The sequence below is a fragment of the Myotis daubentonii genome, chromosome 14 (assembly GCF_963259705.1).
Source record: "Myotis daubentonii chromosome 14, mMyoDau2.1, whole genome shotgun sequence".
Classification (NCBI taxonomy): domain Eukaryota; kingdom Metazoa; phylum Chordata; class Mammalia; order Chiroptera; family Vespertilionidae; genus Myotis; species Myotis daubentonii.
Genome location: NC_081853.1, coordinates 25,838,945 through 25,847,688, shown reverse-complemented (window position 1 = coordinate 25,847,688; position 8,744 = coordinate 25,838,945). Strand labels below are relative to the sequence as shown.

General features: G+C 45.7%; 1 pseudogene; it reads right to left on the bottom strand.

The window, feature by feature from the left end:
* Positions 1-7,348: 7,348 nt before the first annotated feature.
* On the bottom strand, positions 7,349-7,861 carry LOC132215138 (translationally-controlled tumor protein-like; annotated as a pseudogene).
* Positions 7,862-8,744: the final 883 nt, after the last annotated feature.

Below are 8,744 nucleotides of genomic sequence, written 5' to 3'. Positions count from 1 at the left end.
TACTGTAAAGATAAAAGGCTCATGGGTTATCTGAAAGAAGTAGTTACAAGCAGCTTAAAATTTTCTCATCATGTCCTTTAAAATAATAAGTATTAATTTTAATAATTGATTTTTCAAGCACAAAATGTAAAAGTTTCAAACATAATATCACAAAGTTTTTGTCCATTTTAAATGCTCTATCGCATAGTTTGGTTTTTCTTCATTTTAAGACCCCTTTATCCAGTTCCAAATATATGTATGTATTTTAATGTATCGATGGACCTTTTTCTTAGATAATTAAGCTTAAAGAGTATGTGTAATTCGTGAATGTGAAAAGTTGACTTCATGAGTGTTATTGTTCAGTGGGGCAGCTGCCTGCCCCGGCGGTCCTTGATACCCTCCTTTTAATAGAGACCCCGAATCACACACAGCTTTAAGCAGTGGTGTAAGCTTTTTCTTTTCTCTTACTCATTTCCAACAGGTGTCTTCCAAAACATATGACACACTTCCTGCTGAAATTAATTTAATCATCATGACCCAGTTGTCAGCCTGGGAAGCTGACTCAGATGATTGGAGTGTGATGCTCTTTGCCCCTGCACTAAAACAACCTAGACTACTGTGCTTTTGTTCTTTTTTAAAAATGTCAACTTTACTGAGGTATATAATTCACACACCATACAATTCACCCATTTAAAGTGTTCTATTCAGTGGTTTTTTGTATATTCAGAGCTGTGCATCCAGCATCACTAATTCCAGAACATTTTCATCATCCCCAAAAGGAACCCTGCACCCCTTAGCTGCCACTCTGCTGCTCTTCTATCCCTCCCAGCCCTAAGAAACCATTAATCTTTCTATCTATAGATTTGCCTATTCTGGGCATTCCATAGAAATGGAATCATGCAATATGTGTTCCTTCGTGACTGGGTTCTTTTACTTAGGGTGTTTTCAAGCTTCATTCATCTGGTAGCATGTTTCAGTACTTCATTCCTTTTTGTTGCTGAATAAGATGGCATTGTATAGATATACCATATTTTTATCCGTTCATCAGATGATGGATATTTGGGTGGTTTTCACTTTTTTGGCTATTCAGAATAGTGCTACTGTGAACATCATGTGCAAGTTTTTGAATGAACATGTTTCATTTCTCTTGGGTATATACATAGGAGTGGAATTGCTGGGTCATATCGTAACTATGTTTAACCCTTTGAGAAACTATCAGACTGTTTCCAAAGTGGCTGAACCCGTTTATATTCCCACCATCAGTCTCCACATCCTCCGGTACTTTTCATTATCTGACTTCTTACCCACCCTCTGGGTGTGAAATGATATCTCATTGTGGTTTTGATTTGCATTTCCTTGATGACTGTGTGTTTTTATTCTAATATCTCTTTTCACCAGCTTTCCTATCTATATCCTCCCAAACCAGGCTGTGGCTGTCACATTTCATTATTGCCAATGTGGTTGCCATACCTAAAAAGCCTTTCAATTCCCTTCTAAAAACTGCTTTCCATCTACTATGGGCCAGGATTCCATATATCCCAGCTTGTCAGGATTATGTCCAACGTGAGATTAAATGGGTTCTGGATGAGGCCCTGCCATGCAGTAAGGTATGTATTTGCACTTTGTGACTACTGATCTAGCAGCTTTGCGATGATTCTGCTTAAAACCACGATTTTATGAAAAAGAAGAAGGAAAGCAGAAAGGGAGGGAGGGAGAGAGAGTGAGAAAGAGAAAAAGAAGGAGAAAGGGAAGGAAGAGGGAAGTGTGGCTTTCTACTAGTGGGCTTGGTTGGCCCAAGTCTTAATACAGGTGTCCTCCCTCCCCTTGCTTCATGCCTGGTACCCCTTCACTCCTCTGGACCTTTGCATGTGCTGTTCCTTTTTCCAGTGACCACTCCCCCCACCCCACTTGTCTGCCTGGCAAGCTCTTATTCATTCTTTTTTAAAAATATATATATTTTGCCCTAAGCGGTTTGGCTCAGTGGATAGAGCGTCGGCCTGTGGAATGAAGGGTCCCTGGTTCGATTCCAGTCAAGGGCATGTACCTTGGCTGCGGGCACATCCCCAGTAGGAGGTGTGCAGGAGGCAGCTGATCGATGTTTCTCTCTCATCGATGTTTCTAACTCTCTATCCCTTTCCCTTCCTCTCTGTAAAAAATCAACAGAGAGGAAGGGAGAGGGATAGAGTTAGAAACATCAATGAGACAGAAACATCGATCAGCTGCCTCCTGCACACCCCCTACTGGGCATGTGCCCGCAGCCAAGGTACATGCCCTTGATCGGAATCGAACCTGGGACCCTTCAGTCTGCAGGCCGACGCTCTATCCACTGAGCCAAACCAGTTAGGGCCTTATTCATTCTTTTATTTAACTCTTTATTAAAGAATTTTTTCAGCCAAAGGCAAAAAATGAGTAGTATAATAAACCCCAATCAACAATTTCCAACATGTGGTCAATCTTTCTTCATCCTTACCTGCCCTCCAGTCCCTACTCCCCTCAAACTGGATCCTTTTGAAGCAAATACTAGAGAGCATACATTATTTGTCCACTTTGATTCTTTTATTTATTTATTTTTGGTCAAATGTTCTTTTTATTAAGGTGAAACTCATGTAACATAAAATTAATCATTTTAGCCCAGCTGGTTTGGCGCAGCTAGGCTGTAACAAAACGTTGCCACTTCCATGCTTGCTGTCACCTTCATACTTCTGCACATGAAGTTCCCACTGTCCCTCTGTCCACTTCGGATTTCTATTCTTCCTTCAGACACCTCTCTTCTCAAAAGTCTTCCCGAACTGCCGTAGCTGGCTTGGCTCAGTGGATAGAGCATCAGCCTGCGGGCCAATGGGTCCCAGGTTCGATTCCGGCCAAGGGCACATGCCTGGGTTGCAGGCTCAATCCCCAGTAGGGGGTGTGCAGGAGGCAGCCGATCAATGATTCTCTCTCATCATTGATGTTTCTATCTCTCTCTCCTTCTCCCTTCCTCTCTGAAAACAATAAATATATTTTTTAAAAAAGAAGAAGAAGAAGAAGAAGAAGAAGTCTTTCCGAACCAACCTTTCTCCCCTCACTATTTCCCCAAACAGAGCAGTGAAGCTGCTTAGCTGTGCTGGGCCTTTGTAACAACCACAGGGCGAGTTGGTGGTGCAGACCTGCAGGACTGTGAGGGGAACTCAGGGAGGGCAAGCTCCTCCTCTCAGGGACCCCGCAGTCTCAATAGATAGGCAACGGCAGGGGCTATGGGGCCCCTATCCCACAAGGGCGCCTCAGGATGCTTCCAGCTTTGGAGAGGAAGATACCAAGTATGAAACAATCAGTGATTGAGGTAGAAATCTCCTGGTTTATGGGACAAGTACTCAGAGGAACTTGAATCATCGGGAGGCCAGCGTTCCAAGGGTTCCCCACGCTTCAGACCCAGCTCTCTGGTGCCACCTGTTGGAGAACTGCAAATTGTTTTACTGATGGGCACCTTCTCTGCCCGCAAAGAATTTGGGAATAGTCTTACATGCTTTAAAGTTGACATTTACAATATAAATGTTTAAACAGTTGCAAAGGATGTATTGTCCAGGGTATTTTAAATATTGACATTGTAAGGTTAAACGGTTTCGTCACTTGTAATACAGCCAGTGAATCTAAAGATAGTGATTGAATACCCACTGTCACCCCTATGGGAAGTACACGAGCAAGCTCTTCCATGTTAATGAGGTTTTACCTTATTTTTCTCTTTGAACTTGTGTTCAATTCCACTGTCCCCACAGTTTTAGCCTAATGTAATATGTCCTTATGCCTAAAAGATTCTGCTGATCGCATCGTCCTACTTCTCTGTAGCAAAAACTAGAGATACAAACTGACATTTTAAAAATTAAAATTTTTCTGTGACCATAAGCCATTAAGTGTTTAAAAATGTTATCCTGGAAAGTTTTAATTACAAATATTAGTATGCAGTTGATCAAAACAACATAAATATATTACAAATATTGATATTTATTCAGCAAAATATTAGAATGTATTTTATGAGTTGACTGGGTTTCCCCCATTTTGTGTATCGATGGATAAATACTTCTTTTTTCAAGACGGTGTACAGCTTCATCTCTCCCTAGCTCTCATTCTTACAGGCAAAGCACTCAGACGTCCCGTGACAGAAATAAGGAAGAGAATGGAGGGAGTATGGAGTTGTGTCATGCCAGTATTTTAAATCAATAATATTATATCAATAAGAATTGTGTTTTTTTGCTGCAACTGGGTGACAGGTAAATGAGGGTTTATTATACTAGTTCCTCTGCTTTTGTGTTTGTTTCCATTTTCCTGTACATAGTAAAAGTTAAAGAAATTATGATTAATCTCTATTAGTTGACAAGAAAATGAGACCCTCCTGCAGTTGTGTTGCAAGTGAAAAGTGGGAACTATGTACTTGGCTGGCTAAAGGATTTATTTCCCAGTCTTTGGAGCCGTTCATCGCTCCAGATCCAGCGCAAGACTTCCAACTGGCCTTTTGTCAGCCTCAGGCAGGCTGGGGCGTTTGCCTTTCTTTCCCAAAGCTAGAAGCTTTCTCTAGGAGTGGGTCCATTTGAAGACGGTGGTGGGTGACCCATTTCCCCAAAGGCCTGGGGAAATGGATCAGGCCGAGAAGAAGAGAAAGATTCCATCTCAGAATACAAGTGCATTCTCTCTCCCCTCCAGCCTCCCCCATGCACCCTGCCCAGAACCTGGCACCTCTCAGTGGAGAGAACAAGGGACCTGCCCAGGGGCACGTGGTTAGGAAGGGTGAGGCTGGAACTATTTCCATCCATCTTTTGCGAGATACTTCAGCCCAGGAAAGTTTAACTAAAGTGAATTAATTTCTTTCTTTTTTTAAAAAAAATCCTCATCCGAGAATGTGTTTTTGTTGCGTGTGTGTGTGTGTGTGTGTGTGTGTGTTTTAAATTGACTTGAGAGAGAGAGGAAAGGAGAATCGTGCATCGGTAGGCACCCCAACTGGGGGTTGAACCCACAACCTAGGTACGTACCCTGACCTGGAATTGAACCTGCAACCTTTTGGGGTCCGGGAGGGTGCGTCAACCAACTGAACCGCCGGTCCAGAGTGCGAATTAATTTCAGTTAATTAAAAGCAAACAATTAAATGTGATAGTGGAGTGGGGTGGGTGGAGCAGGGGTAGGGGAAACACTATAAAAGACCTCCTTGGGATAACTGGAAATATTTGCATACGGTTTTGCAGATTAAGTGATGGTATTGCATCCTAATTAAATCACCCGATCTTGAAAACTTTGCTGTGGTTGGGTAATAGAATGTCCTTGCTCTGGGGAAATATACACGGAATGGTTTAGGGTTCAAGGCCCATCACATCTGCAACTTCCTCTTTGATGCTCGGAGGGGGACTTGAACGTGCCGAGAGGGGGTCAAAATGCTAAAACTTGGTGAATTCGGTTAAGAAGAGCGTCCAAGCCTTCTCCGTACTGTTCTCACAACTTTGTAACGGAAATTATTTCAAAACACACTCTGACGCGGCAAGCCTGGTCTCTGTCGCCGCCTGGTGGCTATTGCGGGGAGCGCACCCTAGGGTCCGAGTCCTTTCAACTCGCCGCCTCTGGCAGCGGCTCCCCGCTTCCCTGTGCAGAGCGTCCCCGGGCCCGGCCGGACAGGTTTGATTTCGCTTCGTAGTTAGGTCCGTCTGGCTTTGGGAGCCACTGCAGGCGCATCTCTTGTGCAACCAAAGTGAAGGCACATTAATCTTGGTGTGAGGGAAGTCAGGATGTCAGGGCTTCCAACCCAGAAGCTTTCTACGACGAGGGAAACTGAGGCCCAGAGAGGGCCGGGGCATCTGGTTTGGGGGGCGGGGGGCTGAAGGCTCCAAGGGGGTGTGCATTGGGGGTGCCAGTGGTGGCCCTTCTCTCTGGTGACAGCGTGCACTGTCAGAGAAAAGAGTGCGACACTGCGGGGCGAGGGGTGCTGAGGGGTCGTGTGCACTCCCAACGCCGACGCCAAGCTCGGACCTCCCAGGAGAGCCGCCCCGCCCAGTGCGGGGACCTCGCCTTTCCAAGCGAGGAGGGACAGCTCCGGCTGGAGATTCTCGGGGCGCAATCTACAGACCCACCCCCACCCCCATTCCCCACCCCCCACTCAGCCCCGTTCCCTCCCGGTCCTTCTGGCAGACCTGGCTCCGCTGCGGATCCCACCCCTGGGACAATGGTAGAGGCGGGGCTGGAGTGGACGTGGGAACAGTAGCCACCCCCCCTCCACCCTCCCACCCCCCACTTCCCCCCCTCCCCACCCCCACCCCGCGCCCACCAGCTTCCGGGCTTTCTCAGCCGCCCAGGCGCTGGAGCGGAGGGGACCGGAGCCGCGGAGCTCTGCCCACAGCGGCTGTCCTAGGGGCCAGGGGTCCACTCCGACCCAACTCTGTCCCCAGGCGGCCTTGCAAGGGGAGTGGTTGCTTTTTAAAACTTTTTTTTTTTAATTGAGGTAAAATTTACAAAAAGCGAAATGGACAAATCTCATTGTGAACTATGATGAGTTTTTTTTTTGTTTGTTTTTGCAGAAGTCCACACATTTATTCTAGGCCACACAGGTCTGTTACTCATCTCTGCTCTTGCAGCGCCAGAGCCATCTAAAACAAGCGGTCGCGGCAATGTCCCGGTAAAGCTGAGCACCGAATTAGAGCTCCTATCCTGTAAGCTACTGCCTTTTCCCATTTAAAAACGTAACCACCTTGAAGTCATACAGAATTTGCCAGCCCCATTTCATGAAATCTGACAAAAGCTTGCAACACAATTCCAGGAGACCCAGATTTCTATGGGACGTGGTTCTAACTTGACATGATAAATAAGCTCAGACAATACTTTGCTTCCGGCTGCATTCCTCTCTTTTTATTCTTTTGGTAATTTCTTCCCGTTAACTACTTCTGTTTGTAGGTGATGAAATGTCTAAGGAATCCACATCAAATGTTGGCTCTGCTGTGAGCATGGTCTTTTCCCTTTGCTTCAACTCAGAATTAAGACGTTTGATTCTTGGTTTTGGGGTGTCATTTTTTCTCCCCAGTCTCAGAAGTAGTTTCCACTGCAGACAGTCTGTATGCTGTATAGGTAGTAGTGGCCGACCACCCGTCTCTAGCGTCTCCCAGCACACGACACAGGATGGATTTTAAAATGTATTCAACTAAGAGGCATTCTCTCAAATGAGTTCTAATGCATTTTATTTTTAGACAACCTACAGGACATGTTTTTTCTTAAAAACAATGCCTCCGCACCAAATACATCAAGGTCAAAATAAATGAAGAGCTCACGATACCATCATTCCCATTTGTCGTAGTCCTGGCGTGTGGGTGAAAGGCAGCAGCCAGTTAGGATGACAGGGGATAGATCCAAATTGCCAAATTTGTTAACATTTTCCCACTTCTAAACCATCCTTAAAGAAAACCATACATGGGGGTCACACCATCCTCACGGCAGCCCAGCAGAGCCACCAGGCCATCTGGACTCATGCCTTCACAATAAAGAACTGGTAGTTTTTGAAGTTGGCCAGGATGTGCTTGATCTATTCTGCAGCCCCTGTCATAAAAGGCTTTATTCTTCCTGGTTTTTGCTTGTCGAGTTTCCCTTTGATTGATTTCATCTCATCTTTGATGTATGTACTTCTTGTAGGCTTCTGGTTTCCTGCAAATGATGGTTCGTGACAACAATATCCACACCAGCGATGACTGTACTTATGTACCGTGGCCCACAGGGCCTTCATCGGAGGCATTTCCCCCAATCAGCGAGTCATCAATGTTACCCTCTGTCCTACTGACCATCTTCCCCTCTACCTCCAGGCACAGCCCGTCTGCCATCTCCCGGGTCTTGTAGATATCGGAGAGCATCTCACATGGCTGGTGAGGTCCTGGTAGATGATCATGTTGGATGGTGGCTGGAAGGAGACGGCGGCGCTGCCTTAGCAGGAGCACGGAGCTCAGAGGAGTGCGGTGCGTGCGTGCGTGCGTGCGTGCGTGCGTGTGTGTGTGTGTGTGTGTGTGTAGCAGAGGGAGGGTAGAAAAGCTATGATGTTTGCCGAAACCGGTTTGGCTCAGTGGATAGAGCGTCGGCCTGCGGACTGAAGGGTCCCAGGTTTGATTCCAGTCAAGGGCATGTACCTGGGTTGCGGGCATATCCCCAGTGGGAGATGTGCAGGAGGCAGCTGATCGATGTTTCTCTCTCATCGATGTTTCTAACTCTCTATCTCTCTCCCTTCCTCTCTGTAAAAAATCAATAAAATATATTTAAAAAAAAGAAAGAAAAGCTATGATGAGTTTTTACACATTTATACCCTGTAACCAATTTTCAGAACAAGGGAGAACATGCCCAGCTCTAAGAAGTCCCTTGTACCCCTTCCCAGTCAATCCCTGACCCCAACCCCAGCCCCTAACAATCACTGATCAGTTTTTTCTCTATGAAGACTTTAGATTCTGACTTTGAGATCCATCCTTTTGTTTTGTTTTTGTTGTTGTTAATCCTTACCCGAGGATATTTTTCCATTGATTTTTAGGGATAGTAGAAGAGAGAAAGACAAAGAGAAACATTAATGTGAGAGAAACACATCGATTGGTTGCCTCCTGCACACACCTGACTAGGGCCTGGTCCAGGGAGGAGCCTGCGACCAAGGTACCTGCCCTTGACCAGAATTGTACCCAGGATCCTTTGGTCTGCAGGTCAATGCTCTATCCACGGAGCCAAACTGGCTAGAGCCATGTTGCTTTGTGTATTAATAGTTCATTCTTTATTACCCATTGTATGGCTGTATG